The following is a 15108-nucleotide window of genomic DNA, read 5'->3' on the forward strand; positions in this document are numbered from 1 at the left end:
TTTCAGGGATATCTTAGAAGGCCAGACACATACCCACTCTTAAGAACTCTGTGTGGACTTTGGGTACTGGGGATTAGGCCATCTATAAAAGCTATCCTTTGCATGTGCAGAAGCCACCTTGAAACTTTTTTTTTAGAACGATTAGAGTTTGCATGTTTATTTCTGGCCGGATTTACAGGTTATAATACTCTGGTGCCTTAGCTCAAAAACCTAGTGGTTTTATTTCTCCTCTTCTCCATGTCACATCTGTCTGGCATGTGTTCACTTCCACATTAAGACATGTTAACAATGAAAAATAAAAAGGTAGATCTCACAAATTTGGGGTATGGAAGACCAAAAAGAAACCCAGCGAACTTCTTTTCCACAACCAAACATTTCATAAGTCAGAACCTTATCTGGGGAGTGGTGGTGGTGGTGGGGTGGTAACATAAAAACACTCCAGGAATTCAAACACTTTAATTTACCAAGGCGTAAAATCAAGGTAGCGGTTCACACTTAATGTAGCGCATAAGAGAAATATTTGTTATTCTGCGTTCTGTTATGCCCACATTTATTAAAAAATAGCCTCTACTTTGTTCATTTCCTGACAGTGTCCGCTCTTCAAGCTCACCGCCCCAATATTTTTTTTTCCTACCACCATCAGTGTGCTTTTGTTACAAACCAAATCTGATTGCGTTACGCTTTTTGAATGAGAAAATCTTCAGTGACTCCCCACAGCCTTCAGGAATGTCAAGATGCTCGGCTCAGCAAACCCCATTGGGCAGCCTCCCACCATGCCCTCCCAAGGGTTCTGCACTTCCTGATTTATTCTTCCGTTGTATGGAACCACCCAGGGAAACCTACGCCCTCTCTTGAGTCTATGACTGCTCTCTCTTTCTGGAACGACCATCTCCAAACCTTTGTTAACCCCTAACCATCCTCAGGACTCTGCCCATGTGTCCCCATCACCCTCCCCCACCCCGGGCCCTCCTCTTCCTCCTCCCAAAGCCTCCCCTGATCCTTCTGCCTTGACAAGGACCCCTCTGTGCTTGCCCGGTGTGCTGAGCATGACAGACCAGCACAGAGTATAGGGCTGTCACTGCCATCCGTCTGAGTCTGTGCTGGGTTAGCAAACCCCCGTGAGCGGGTAGTAGGGAATCTGCTCTTCGCGCCCCCAGCACGGAGCACTGGCCTGGCTCAGAGTAGGTGCTTGGGAAATGTTGGAGGAACAAATACAGGACGAGAGCACAGAGAGATTTGTATAGATATGCATTTCATCGTTTTGAGAATTAGGGATTTTGATAGTTGAATATATACAATTTTTTTCATACATTGGCCTTTATTTTCTCTTTTAAGGCAAGAAACAGGGATGTTTAGGGAAAGCCAAGCCGATTTTGAATCTGCTTGCAAGGCTCATCGGGATGTCGCTATGACCTGCTGCTTGTTGCTGTAGAGAGAACGCTGGGGGCATTTTTGGCTTGATTAGCCTCTCTGGGAGCAGATAGAATGTGCTTGAAGAGTCACAGACTCTAACTGAGTTGAGCCGGTGCTGCTCGGTTGGCATCGCCACACAAGGTAAGATCCCATCCTCCATGGCCAGTTAGGAGCCTGCGCTCTGGACCCTGGAAGTTTGGGTCTAAACCCTACTTCTATCCTCTTCCAATCTGGGCATGTGCTCTAATGACTTGTGCCAACTTGTGCCTCATTTGTCCAGTGGCCCAATGATGGCACCCATCTCATGGGGTTGGCGGGAGACCTGTCCACGCCGAGCCCTGGGCACCTGATGCCTAATAAACAGTCAGCAAACGTCAACTGGGCTCATTGCTACCGTCCTCGCTCTTCCAAATAGTAAGTCACTAAGCTTTATCCCCTTTCACGCAGCCCTGGCCTTGGAGGGAAGAGCCAGGACCCATCTGGTTCTCGAGTGTCTCCTCCTGCCCCAGCACAGACCCCGAGCAGGGCCTGCCCCCGCTCTGACCGCCTGCCCCTCGGCCTTCAGCACCACTGTCCAGCGTGATTTGGGGCGTGGAAACTTCCCGGGGGGTGCTGAGCAAAGACAGAGGGGACGAGGCTGAGATTCGACGCCGTGAGGCATCTCTCTCTGGCTTCGTATTTAAATAGCTCCTGCCCTGCTCAGGAGCGAAGACAGAGCTCAGAGGATGAAAAAAAGCCAGGTTTGTGTCATTGAGCTTTTTCAGCCACAAACACATAATCAGCCCGCAGAACTTTTTGTAAGATCCGGAGAATGAGATTGACGTGAGTTTCCTGTATCGCTTTCTCAAGGGTGTAGAACCGGGACTATGTAGTTCTTGTGAGGGAAGTTCCCGCGAGGGATTTTAGAGGAGGCGCCCTCGATGAACTGCATTTCTTTACACCGAAAGCGAACTCTGGAACACACTCCCCCAGGGGATCTCTGTGTATTGTAGATGATTACCTACTACAGCCATGGAGGAGGCAGAGAATAAAATAAGATTCACTTGAAGAGGCTTGTCTGTTGCAAATTTCCGTAATAGCAAAAGTTTAGAAAAATTCGTATTAAGATTTCGATTGTGCAAGACAACTCTGGTTTAAAATTTAGGTTAAAAAAAAAGTCTAATTCCAATAAAATCATGCTCTGGAGATGATTTTTTTAGAGATTCAAAAAGAAATGGCCCACTCCTAAAACATCCTCATGAAGACACACCTCAGTGTCTCATCAAACCACGAACTCTGCTGTATGACGTCATCTAACAACAGAGATAGTGTTCTTTGGTTTGGTTCTGGCTCCAAAGCCAGACTCGAGCCAGCAGCAGGTGGTGCAGGCAGCCAGGGGCCGTGCCCAAGGGGGGCCAGGGAGGCCGGGCAAGGCATGCCTATGCTTTTGCTGGGAATGAAGCGTTGTTGCTGATGACTTTAATGATGCATCTACCAGGAACACATTTACTCTTTTGGGGGCAACCAGAGAAATGCGTCATTTCAGGCAAATATTTTGAATCATAACCGTATCATGATTTATAGCTAGAGTATAAGGTTATCTTACGGAGAAGAGCTGGTGAGATAGTGTGTGAGAATGGCAGAAACAAGTGAGGAGGAGATAACAGAGGCAAATGTAGGGACGCCTGGGTGGCTCAGTTGGTTGGGCGACTGACTCTTGGTTTCTGCTCAGGTCATGATGTCAGGGTCCTGGGATCAAGCCCCATGTCTGGCTCAGAGCTCAGCGTGGAGTCTGCTTGTCCCTCTTCCTCTGCTCCTCCCCCTACTCGTGCTCTCTCTCTTTCAAAGAAATAAATTAATCTAAAAAAAAATATTAAAGAAAAAATATTGGCAAATGTGACCGGGTAACGAAATGTAAGTGGCCTAAATATAATTTAGGTAGGCTAATCATTATTTTTTACTTAAGGACCTATAAAGCCTGCTAATTCACACCACATTATTAACCACATAGCTAATGGGTAAGTGCAGACATGGGGGCAAATTTTGAGTTCTGATTCTCTCACTTATTAATTGTGTGACTTTGTGCACACTATTCCCACTTTTCACACCTGGGTTTGCTCCTCTGTACAATAAAAGCTAGAGTTCATAATTCTATTGAACGAGATAATCTCTATCTATCACTGAGAATACCTGCCACATAGTCAATGTTATACATTTAGCTACTGTTGTTATTTGATATTAATTCTGTGATCAATATAGTTCCATAAATTGTTCTCAACTTTTCTTAATTAGACAACACTAGAATTACTAAGTCAGAGAGTAAATTCATCGTTTTGTTCTTCCTAGTTTTTGCAATCCATTTCTTTAAATAAAATAATACTTGAACTGATTTTCTGTCACGACACATTGGTGCAGCCATATTCATTGTTAAAACATAAAGATACTTGTGTGCTGGTTAGTAACTAGCTGCTGGATGAGCCACCCCTCCGCGGCCATCGTGTCCCTTCCCGGGAGCCCTCAGACTGCCCCAGGCACAGAGTAAACTCTAGGACCCCTCTCCACACTCATGGCCTCCATCCTTTCTGATTGGGTGGGTCCACACCAAGCTGTTATTGATTTGGAATCTAATATACATTCTGGCCATTAATGCCGCAACATGTATTTTTAGTAACTCACCAGTGTTGTTTAGTTTCATTATCCAAATTCTGTTTATTTGCTATGAAAAATACACTGCAATTTAATTCCCATTTATTTGATTATTAGTGAATTGAACATTTGTTTACATATATGTATCATCCGTGTGCAATTCCTCCCTTGTAACTTTCACGCTTGTGATTTTGCCTCTTTTTCCACTGGAGGTCTTAGTGCTCTTCTTAATAATTGATAGGCGTTCTTCAAAAATTCAAGACATTAACCCATTTTATGTACGTCTATTGTGAATATAGTTTCTAGTTTGCTTGTCTTTTTATTGTTGTTAGTGATCTCTTTTTTTCCTGGAGTTTACTTTAAAATATCAAACATTTTCAATTTCCACCATTGCTTTGCACTTAGAAAATTTCCTTCCTCTATATGAGAAGTTAGAAAAAAAGATTACATTATGTCTTCGAAGTTCTTTATGTTTTTGTTTATATGCCATACACATGAAACTCTCCAACCCAACTGTAATTAATCTTAGCGCATGATGATGATGAGGGAGCTCACTGAACTTGGTTCTCAAACAGCCTGTCTCCCCCGTTCCGTTGACTTTGATGCTTCCTATCTTTTACCTGACTCTAGTCTTCTACGCCTCTTCTCACACTTTTTTTTTTGAAAAAACAAGGTCATCCTGTGTTAATATTTGTTCTTTTAAATATTGTTTAGTGGCTTCAGTAACTGAGCAAACATGATACCTTTAGCTTCTTTGTGAATATTTGCAGGCTCAGGAGCTGGGGCACTTGGCAAGTGCAGCAAGCGCTGGTCTTCCCCAGCTGGGCCAGGGCACAGACGTTCATTACCCTCCGAAACAGCAGCGATTTGCCAGGACTTTGTGCAATGGCCTTTGAATCGGGACCAGAATGCTTTCTTGGGGAAAACGAGTTGAGAAGATTTACTCATCAGGTCTGACTCCACAGACGTTTGGAGAGGACGTGGTCTGCTCTGGTCTATAAAGTTGTGCTTTCATAAAATCAGTTTACAAAAGAAAAGATTTTAAAAAGAGTATGAATTTTCAAGATTCATTTTCATTGAATTCATAGAATAAAGACCCTCTGAGTGAAAGGGATTCTTGGATCAAAAAAGAAATTTAATTGCTTCTTCAAGCTCTAATGACGGTACTTTTCCGTAATTTAAAAAATAATTTGGGTGAACTTTCCTTTTTGCTTCACTACCAAAGGCAGGCAGGGAGCAGGGATAGTCCAGTGGAGAAACAAGCATCGCTTTGTTTCTCTTTCGACCCTCGGTAATTCCAGTTAAACATACCTAAGGTTATAAAATTTCTTCGCTGGTATCCTTGCATGTTGCCATTGTACCAAGCTCAAACGATGTATTTCCAATTACTGACCTCTTAACATATTTGACATTGAAAAGTCTCCACTGTAATTTGCCCTTCCTCTGTCTGGTAGCCCTGGCTTTTCAGGGAAGACCAAACTGAGGGGGCAATTTCCAAGAAACTTAGAGGGATGTCGAGTAAAAAAGAACAGGCAAATTTCATGCGAGTGAATATCACAGAGAAGATGTAGAGGAAATATTAGAATTGCATGGTAATACAATCTATTATTACAATAGTGGGATACTGTAAGATTATGTCCTACAAGGTCATCGGTGCATATTATTAGAAGATCTAGCATTCTGAGTGCAGCCAACTTACAAGAAATGCATTTTACGTTGCAACTAATATAATACGTCAACTCTATCTCAATAAAAAATGTCTTGTATAGTTCTTTTTGTTGGAGAAGAATTTCTGATATTACAGCTTGTGTCACTGGCAACTTATTTGCTATCTTGTGTATGTAAAGTTTTAGGGGGGACAAAGAGCAAAATTTAAATTTCAAACTTTATTTTAGGATTTATTTAAATTATGTTAGGCTGTCAATGTGTCACAGGCCTTTTTTGTGCTATGTTTTTTGTTGGCCTCTCAGTTTTAGAGAAACCTTAAGCAAATAGCATTTAGAACGAATACTTAACTCTGTCAGTATTTTCAAAGTGCTATAGTGTTTCAAAGCGAAGAAAAGCATTGTTCTTTACCTTGCCCAATATAGCAATGAAAGTAGGGCAGGCTGATTTAGTGTACGATTCCAAAGCTGCACGGTCACGTCACTAATGCTTAAAAGCCCTTAATTTACATTTTCAGGAAAAAAAATTATAGAATTAAATATCTTTGAACCAGCAAGACTATTCATTACAGGAAGTTATTATTTTGATCAGGCTGTTGGTTTCTGAAGTCTCTTGGCAACAATACAAAAATAGCTTTCCCTTGTTAATAAAGAACAATCTGCACAAACAAATTAGAAATGTGTTAAGGACAAAATAAACAGACATTTTATTTTTTAAACTTGGGGGCCTCTGCATTTCACAGACTTCTGGAATCTGGGGAGCCCCACCCAACTGCTACACATTTTATTACTCTTTATAGGTTTGGCATGAGAGGAATAATTTTCCAACTGCTGGAACAATGTGGATTCACATTTTTCCAGAAGGAAAAAAAAAAAACAACCCTCTATCTTACATATTAAATTCCAAAGAGAGAAACAGTGTCTGTATCACTCTGCCCATTTTATGATGGAATTTGAGAACTAAGGGAAAAATTACATATATGAAAATGGTATATCTAAGTGTGGTTGAAACCTACATCTGGTTAAAGAATTTTTAAATCAGTGTAGAAAAGTCAATTCACAGAGCTAAGCTCCCATGTTGTGAAATCCCACTTAAAACAGTGACTCCAGGCCAGTCACCTGGGATTTGTTGAAATAACTCCTGTCTAGTTCTTATTATTACATATTATATACATCTTGCCGACTGCTAAAGACAGCTTGGTATAACCGGCTGAGAAATAGTTCTTTGAATATCCCCTTCGTCTAATGGTTCCTTCTAGATGCTCAGAAATTAATATTGACCTAACTACCATTGTAACCAACACAGCTGTTTGGGTGGGGTGGGGACAGGCTGATGTAGCTTTTTAAAAAGTAAGAAATTGCCATTTTTCATACTCACCCAAAGGGATGATTTCAATAACTTGCAATGGAAAGTGATTATTCTTTTCCCCCAGAAAAAATGCAGAGCCATTCACAAGACCTGTATGAACAAAGGTACTCAGTTGGGACTGAATCATGGCGTGGGCACACGGGTAAGGCTGTTGTCCCCCCACCAGACTGAAGCCACTGTGCTGGAGGGGCATGAAGAAAGTGGAACGAACGGGGAGGAAACGAAGGCGACACAGGGGATGAGTGGCGTGTTTGTGTTTACCTGGGGCAGGGGTGACATCATTGCCCCGAGGCACGCCCAGCGGCAGGTGTTGGGTCTGCGAGGGTCGGTGCCAGGGAGTGGAGAGCCACGCATTCTGGACAGTCCTTATCTCTTTTGCTCTGACATGAGAAGTCGTGCTCCTCTCTGTGACAGCCGTCATGTTCATACCCAGATGACGTGCTGGCTGGAATGTCAGCCTAAAAAGCTGTGTTTTCCTTGGCTTGTCCCTGACACTTCCTGATGTCTGCATTTCTGCTTGTCCCGGGCTGTTCTTTTGCTCTCACGTTTCCCTCTCCTGGGTCCCCCCTGTCCCCCATTCCTGGTGCTGACTCCCCCCCCCCCCCCCCGTCTCTGTCTACTTTCAGAGGTCCCCCAGCTTGTTGCCGCATCTGCCTGGAGAGAAGGCTTTCCTCCTCATCCTCCTCCATGGAAAGCTTCCTTTGGGGGTCTCTGGGGGAGCCACTGAGCCAGCTTGGACCAGGACCGCACTTCTAGGCTCTCTGATGCAGGGGGCAGGTCGCAGAGTTCGGGGGCAACCGAAGTTAGGGGAGGTTCAGTGAGATCTGTGACTTTTGTCTCTGGAGACCTCGGCAAAGCTGACATCGCAGTGTTGAGAACTAAAGCGTCTCAAGAGACCATCTGGGGCAGCCCTGGGCTTTAAGCGGGGTCAGGTGTCATCACCCCCGGGAGACTGCTGAGGGCGCGAGAGGTTAAGTGCCGTGCTCGGATCTCACAGCTGACAAATGGGGGAGGGCCCTGCGTGTGTGCATGTGTGTGTGAACTAGAAGCTTGGTAGCCTCCTTCCAGAATTGACTTTTTTTTTTTTTCATTTGAAGAGAATTCTGAAATACAGGAAAGGACCCACATTTAAGACTGCTAACATTTTCAGTTATTCGCTGCCTATGTCTTTTTTTCTATCTGCAGTCTTTAAAAGTCACCCAGGAAACGTATGTGTTAATGCTCTTGTGGCGGGGGTGGGGGGTGGTCCTCCCTACACCCGGTTTCTTTTCTTTTCTTTTTTTTTTAAAGATTTTATTTATTTATTTGACAGAAAGACAGACAGCAAGAGAGGGAACACAAGCAGGGAGAGTGGGAGAAGAAGAAGCAGGCTCCCAGAAGAGCAGGGAGCCCGATGAGGGGCTCGATCTCAGGATCCTGGGATCACGCCCTGAGCCGAAGGCAAATGCTTAACCACTGAGCCACCCAGGCGCCCCTCGACACCTGCTTTCTTCACCACCATCATATGCCACAGCAAACATCTTTGGACGTGCTTTCCCGTGCACAGGGGAGTGTTTCCCTGGAGATGACATTGCACTGGTTCATGGGACACGCACGTATCCACTCGTCCTCAGCGTGGCCGAATTGCTGTCTGGAGTGGTGGTGACATAGATACTTGTCCCAACTCCACTGGAGGTGTTTCCACAAATCCTTTCCGGTACTCGATGGTCTTAGTCTTCCTTGTTCTCAGAGAGCCAATTGCAATATAGCTCATCCCTCGGCTGTTCAAGTCCAAGTGAGAGAGTAAGTGAGGGACCCCCCACATGAGGAGAACCTCCAACGAGGAGATGTGAGTGTGGCAGACCCTCGGAGCCGCCATGACATGCTCTACCGAGATGATGACATAACACCTTCGCCTGGAAAGTGCTATTTTACTGCTTTGCCAACTTTGTGCATTTTTAGTCTATTGATGATTTAGCTCTTGAATGTTAAAGATGGCGACATCAACTGACGACTGTGCATTTAAAAAAAGCAGTTGGCAAATAAAATTCGATGTCGTCCATATTTGAATGCTTTCTCGAGAGCCAACTGCTTGATTACGTAGATAGAAAAACTAAAACCCAGCAAGTTTCAATGACTTACCCAAGATCTCACAGGAAGGCTTCTTTTAGGAAAATCAATTTCGGGGAGGTTGAATCATTGGCCAAGAAACACAGAAATACAAGTAAATGGTCTCCATCTCCTGATGTGTCCTCCGGATTCCATGCCTCACATGTCTGAGGAGACAAAGGTCCCATTGCTGCCAGAGATTTTCTCCCACATGGAGGGTAGAGCCTGGGTTATAGAGGTTGCTAAATATCGGGGCGCCTGGGTGGCACAGTCGTTAAGTGTCTGCCTTTGGCTCAGGGCGTGATCCCAGCATTCTGGGATCGAGCCCCACATCAGGCTTCTCCGCTGGGAGCCTGCTTCTTCCTCTCCCACTCCCCCTGCTTATGGTCCCTCTCTCGCTGGCTGTCTCTCTCTGTCAAATAAATAAATAAAATGTTAAAAAAAAAAAAAAGAAGTTGCTAAATAAATACTAGCTGAACTGACAAGTCAAAAGGTGAGCCTATCAAAATCTCTGTGGTGCATACGTGTGTTCGAAACAGGTCCCCAGAAGATGAACATACTGTGCTTCTCAGGGAGGTGTGTACCTGTTCTCTCTGCCCTCGTGCTCCTGCTGCCGAGTCCCCACGTGAGACTCGTAACTGCAGACTGGTCCAGGAAAGGGCGAAACTGGGTAAAATGAGCACTACTGGATAAACAGATTTTACGAAAAAGTTGTATGTAATAAAAACAGGGAACATGACGTATAAACATCATTAAGGACACACATGGGAGGATAGATATTTATTTAAATTCGATGACAGATATCCTCACTAATATGTACAATACATCACAGGACAAATTATATTAGTTTTTTCTAAAGATTTTATTTATTTATGGGAGAGAGAGGGGGAGAGAGCACGAGCAGGGGGAGGAGCAGAGGGAAAAGCAGACTCCCCACTGAGCAGGGAGCCCGATGCGGGGCTCGATCCCAGGACCCTGGGATCATGACCCGAGCCAAAGGCAGACACTTCACCGACTGAGCCACTCAGGAGCCCCCAAATTATCTTAGTTTTTATATAAATTGTGATAAAGTTGTAGGAACAATCTCTTTTTTAACAACTGTATCAATGGGATGGCATTCAGATCATTAAGCAAGAACTCGTCTGAGAGTTGGCAGCATAAAATTAAAAAGAGGTGATTTTGATAGGGATAAGTGATTCACTTTATTGATTAAAGGGAATGTTTCTCAAATGAAATGCCAAGGTCTGAGAGTGCTCTCCTTGGGTTTGAGAATGTGTGCCTGCTTACTCTCAGAGAGACACATGCCATAAAAGGTAGCTCTTCCATGAGATTTAGGAGAATAAGCTCATGTTGAAATCAAGAAATACGGAAGTGAATACCCAATTAACAAGCAGTGAAGAAGCAGAGGAAGAGACTCGCTGCAAAGGGCTCCCTTGTGTGGTTCGAGAAGCACACTGTTCTGGTAATGCCTCCAGTCCTCACCCAACCAAAGAGACAATCCACTTTCTTCACTCCCGTAGTTTCTACGGGGCCGTGATTCACTCAGATGGTGTCAGGGAGCAAGTATTTGCACCATGGTTCTCAATCAAAAGTCAGGCGTTGGAAGAGGAAATGAAGAATAACTTTCCCATATTTGGAGATAACCAATTTGGCAAGATGGCACACTCGCTCTCACTCAGGGGAGCTCTGAGGTTTTCACTAATCGTGGTCATTAGTCATCTGAAGGCCAACACCTCCACCTGCCCAGGGTCCCCTTTACCTTGCCGGAACATTCTTTGACTGTAGAGCATTTATGTGTCACATTAAAAGCATTTGCCAAGCATTTTATAATGGTTATTTACTGTTCTTTATGGCACCCCTGCGCTCCACCTCAGCCCTGCCCTTTAAACTTCAGGAAGCAGCTGCTCCTTGCACCAACCTTCTCAAGGATCCTCTCGAAATCTCTCGCTGGGGTACTGTTTAATCTTAATCAAAGTTAAACTTTAGAAGTTGCTGTGGTCAGAAACCAGGACAGGTAATTTAGCTGTCTTTTGTACTTGGAGGATTACGATGATAGCAGATTTGGGAGAAAAGAAAATGCTTTTAAAATTAAAGGCTGTGCCTTTGACTGGCAATTTCTCTGTTTAAAAATGAGTAAGAAGATATTCAAAGTAAAACACACACACACGCAGGTACAAAAAATAAATCACTGATACTTATTTTTCAAGCGATTTCTTGGTTATAATATGGACAAGTGTGAAGAACAGGACGTTTTATACCAAAGGGATTAAAGTGACAAACGGAGATGCCCCGTGTGGTTTAGGCATTTTAGATCGAATTGTTTCCAGCATTTACAATGTACACCACATTTATGGTGCAAAATTTGTTAAAAATAGCATCGGGTAATTATTCAGTGTGGAAGGAATTCAATAAAGTCAATGTCTTAGTTATGCTTGAAAATTATGTTGCAGGCCAGACCACGAAGGGAATTTATTAGGCTAATTTAAAATTTTTGATTTTTAATTCATATATTAGAGAAGAAAGTGTGGCTTGTGCTTCCTGCAAGCATGAGGCGTAGTCTGCGGAGCGGAATTCTGGGAGACTTAACCTTCGGGAACATCCCCTGGGGAATGTCTTGCAGGAGCAATGAGGCAGGTCAGGAGAATCCAGTCCCAGCTCTGGGGCTATTTCCCGGGCTCCCTGTCCTCCCTCACGTGTCCGGCTTCTGACTGAAGAAGAAACCTCAGTGCGTAGCTATTTTGTCAGCACAAATGCTTCCTGACACGGGTGCCTCAGTTACTCAGCACCACAGTATTTGTAAAAAGAAAAAAAAAATGCCAAGAGTATGAGGTTGATACAGAGAAATAGATATTTCAAGAAAACATGCTCACTGCCGATTGATTTGAAGAATTGTCTCAAGAATATGCCATTTCATTCAAATAAGGAAGCAGAGGCCGACTGAGATCTGCTGGTCCTCCTCTTTTCCTGAGTCCAAAGTGAAAGGAGTATACAGAGAACATGAAAATCCCATGTTAAGGACCTAAGCCTAGAGGAATCATTCCATTTTTTTCATTCTTAGTGATTTTCACATCATAAATTAATAACTGCTGGTACAGTAAAAACAGAAATGTTTGCTCATTTTTTCCCTGGTGAAACAAAATGGAACTCTTTGATATTTATCCTGTACAGTGGGAGTCAAGTAGTTGAGAGGTCCCGGGCCTGATGATTGAAAGTTGTTCCCAGGGTGAACACAATTTCTACCACTCAGGGGACCTGCCTCCCAATTATCTTGTTGTTTTTAATTTTAGACACCACAACTGGCTTACATGCACCATAATGATGGTGCTATTATTCTGCTAAGAGATCTCGACCTTCCTACAGAGTGAAAGTAAAGTGGTCATTAATAAGGCACATACGTAGAGGCTCCCAGATACCGGGTTTCCCGTCACCACAGTGAGAACTGGGAGCAGAGCCCATGAATTTAGCTTGTAGCCTCTTATTCTAACAACGTTCCATCCCCCTGCGGAAAAAGTCATCTTACCTTGTCAGAAGAAGGGACCTTCTTCACCTCCAGTAAACTGCAGGGCTGTCATCAAAAAGGAAAAAAAAAAAAAAGAAAGAAAAGAAAGAAAGAGCAGGGGGAAAGTAAGGCAACGTTCATTCTAAATGTCGAGGGTACCAGTAGGACGGATTGCTTGGATATCTGTGAGTGTAGCTCAGAGATTTCGGCTGAAATGCTGCAATTTTCCCTAAGTGCAGGGAGAGCTCTGCCTGGCAGGGCACACAGCACAGCTGCACTCTCGCTCCCGCGGGCTTTTGGGGCCCCCGGGCGGGAAGGTGATCTCACCCAGGCGGACCTGGGGCTGCAGGCTGCCTGCCGAGCTCCCTGCTGCCCTGGGCTCATGCACGCTCTGGATAATGGGCTGAATCCTCACATTTTGGCAGTGGGCCCTGCTCACTGTTGTTGCATTGCTATTGTGCTTGACTTATTTGAGGAAGGAAAATGTTTTCCTCCAAATATCTCAAAAATTTGTTTTACAATGTGTTTTTCCTGATAATAAGGACCCCAGGATTCCCGCAAGATCTGTTAGTAGGTGGACAGGAGCGGAGAGGAACAGGTGGGGCGGAGCTGGGACGAGGAACTTTGATTTTTTCCTGCTCTTCGGCTTTTGGAGTTCGTCAAAATCAGATCCGTTTCAGAGAGGTCTTTGCCTGGGGGTGCCCTGGGCCCCGAAACCCTCCCCAGCAGGGAGGTGACACCTTAGCCCCTTGTCCCACCACACTTGGCCGGTTTTTATTTTTGTCTCTGGGTATCCTGTTCCTGTTTTGTGTCTAAGCTCTGGGTTGGAGTTCCTGAATACCGTTTTCTGCCCTGTTCACCTTACGAAATGTGCGTGTGTGCGCACAGTTTTCACTTTGAGAGTTATTTTTTTTTTCTTGCCAGTATAAAAGGACGAAAGCATATTCTCAGTTGTGTGTAATATTATTTGCTGTAACATAAAAGCGGTTAGGGCATAGACTTCGGATGCATTACTGGGACAATTGTATTACTGGAGTCAGTCAGTTCTGCAACAATGACAATAAATCGCTCTAATGTCGGAGGGCTCAGGGCTCAGTCCTCCCACCTCTTCTCTCCTCGGGCTCCATTCATCCGCTCGGTGACCTCAACTGATCTCCTGCTCTGCAGGCTGTTTATACGCTGCAGATGTCCAAATTTATATCCCTAGCTCAGAACTCTCTTTGGAACTAAGTCTCATATATCCAATTGCCCGTGATCTCTTGACCCAGAAATCTACGGGAAACTTCATTCTCAGCAAATCCAGCTTCTGATGGGCCCCTGCAACGCACTCCACTGCAGACATCCTCGTCTTGGCTCGCCAACGGTGACTCCAGTCTTCCCGGGGCCCCAGCCAAAAGCTTGGTACCCATCCTTGCCCCTTTTCTTTATCTCGTACCCCACGTTCAGGCAGGGAGAGGAGACTGCGCATGGCCTCCTGCCCCAGGGGTCTCTGCCGAATGATTAGAGTGGGCTCCTCCCCAGCCCCCTGCTTCTGTCCTTGTCCCTTACCACCTCATCTCAGCCCCACAGCCCCACTGTCCCTTTAAAACATGGCTGGGTTGGGCCGTGCCTTGGCTCACACCCCTGTGTGGCTCTCCGCTTGAGTCAGAAAAGAAGAAGGGGGCATCTAGAGTGAATATAGTCAGGAAGGACCCAGGTAGTATTTAATTCATGGCTCTCAGTTTGCAGGTGATGGAGCCTTCCTTGGGTCAGGCAGCAGCTGGTTTCCACCCAACACACACACACACACACACACACACACACACACACACACACACAAAACCCCTTCTAAAGCCTCATGCAATTGGTAATCGAGTGGGGATGGCTGGGCAACCTCTCTCTGGTTCTCCCACCTCTGAGCCTTTGTGCAGACCTTTCCTTCTACTTAGAGACCCTTCCGTCTCTTTTCACCTAGCCAACTCCGTCTTTCTCTTCAGGCCCAAGTGTGCAGGTCACTGTCTCAGGGTCTTCCCCAAGCCTCTCCCTGTCCTGCAGGACCGGCTTCCCCCCACTCAGTGCTCGAGGGGGCTCTCTACTTTCTCATCACACTGGCGTCTACAGTCTTTCTTCCGACTGGTCTGTAAATCCCTCAGGGCGAGGACCATCTTCGTCCTAACACCCAGCAGCAGAATGTTTGTGGGATGGGTGACTGTCCACCACATCCTAACCCAGGTCACATTAGCAATTACACTGCTGAGAACTGGGATCTGGCACGTCCAGGGCTCTCATTCCAGCCACGCCATCTCCCGCCCCCATTGTGCCGGCCCCATGGTACCTCGTGCCTTTTATTCATGGAGGAGTGATGCGTTGGAAATATTTTAGAGAAGAGAAGGAAGGAGTCTAAAAACTTGAGTCCCGTCACTTTATGTAACTATTAATTTGGCACAGGTTGAGAGCTTGGTGGGAAACAA

Source organism: Ursus americanus, chromosome 10, assembly GCF_024610735.1.
Source record: "Ursus americanus isolate L20-20 chromosome 10, mUrsAme1.1.p, whole genome shotgun sequence".
In the NCBI taxonomy this organism is placed as follows: Eukaryota; Metazoa; Chordata; class Mammalia; order Carnivora; family Ursidae; genus Ursus; species Ursus americanus.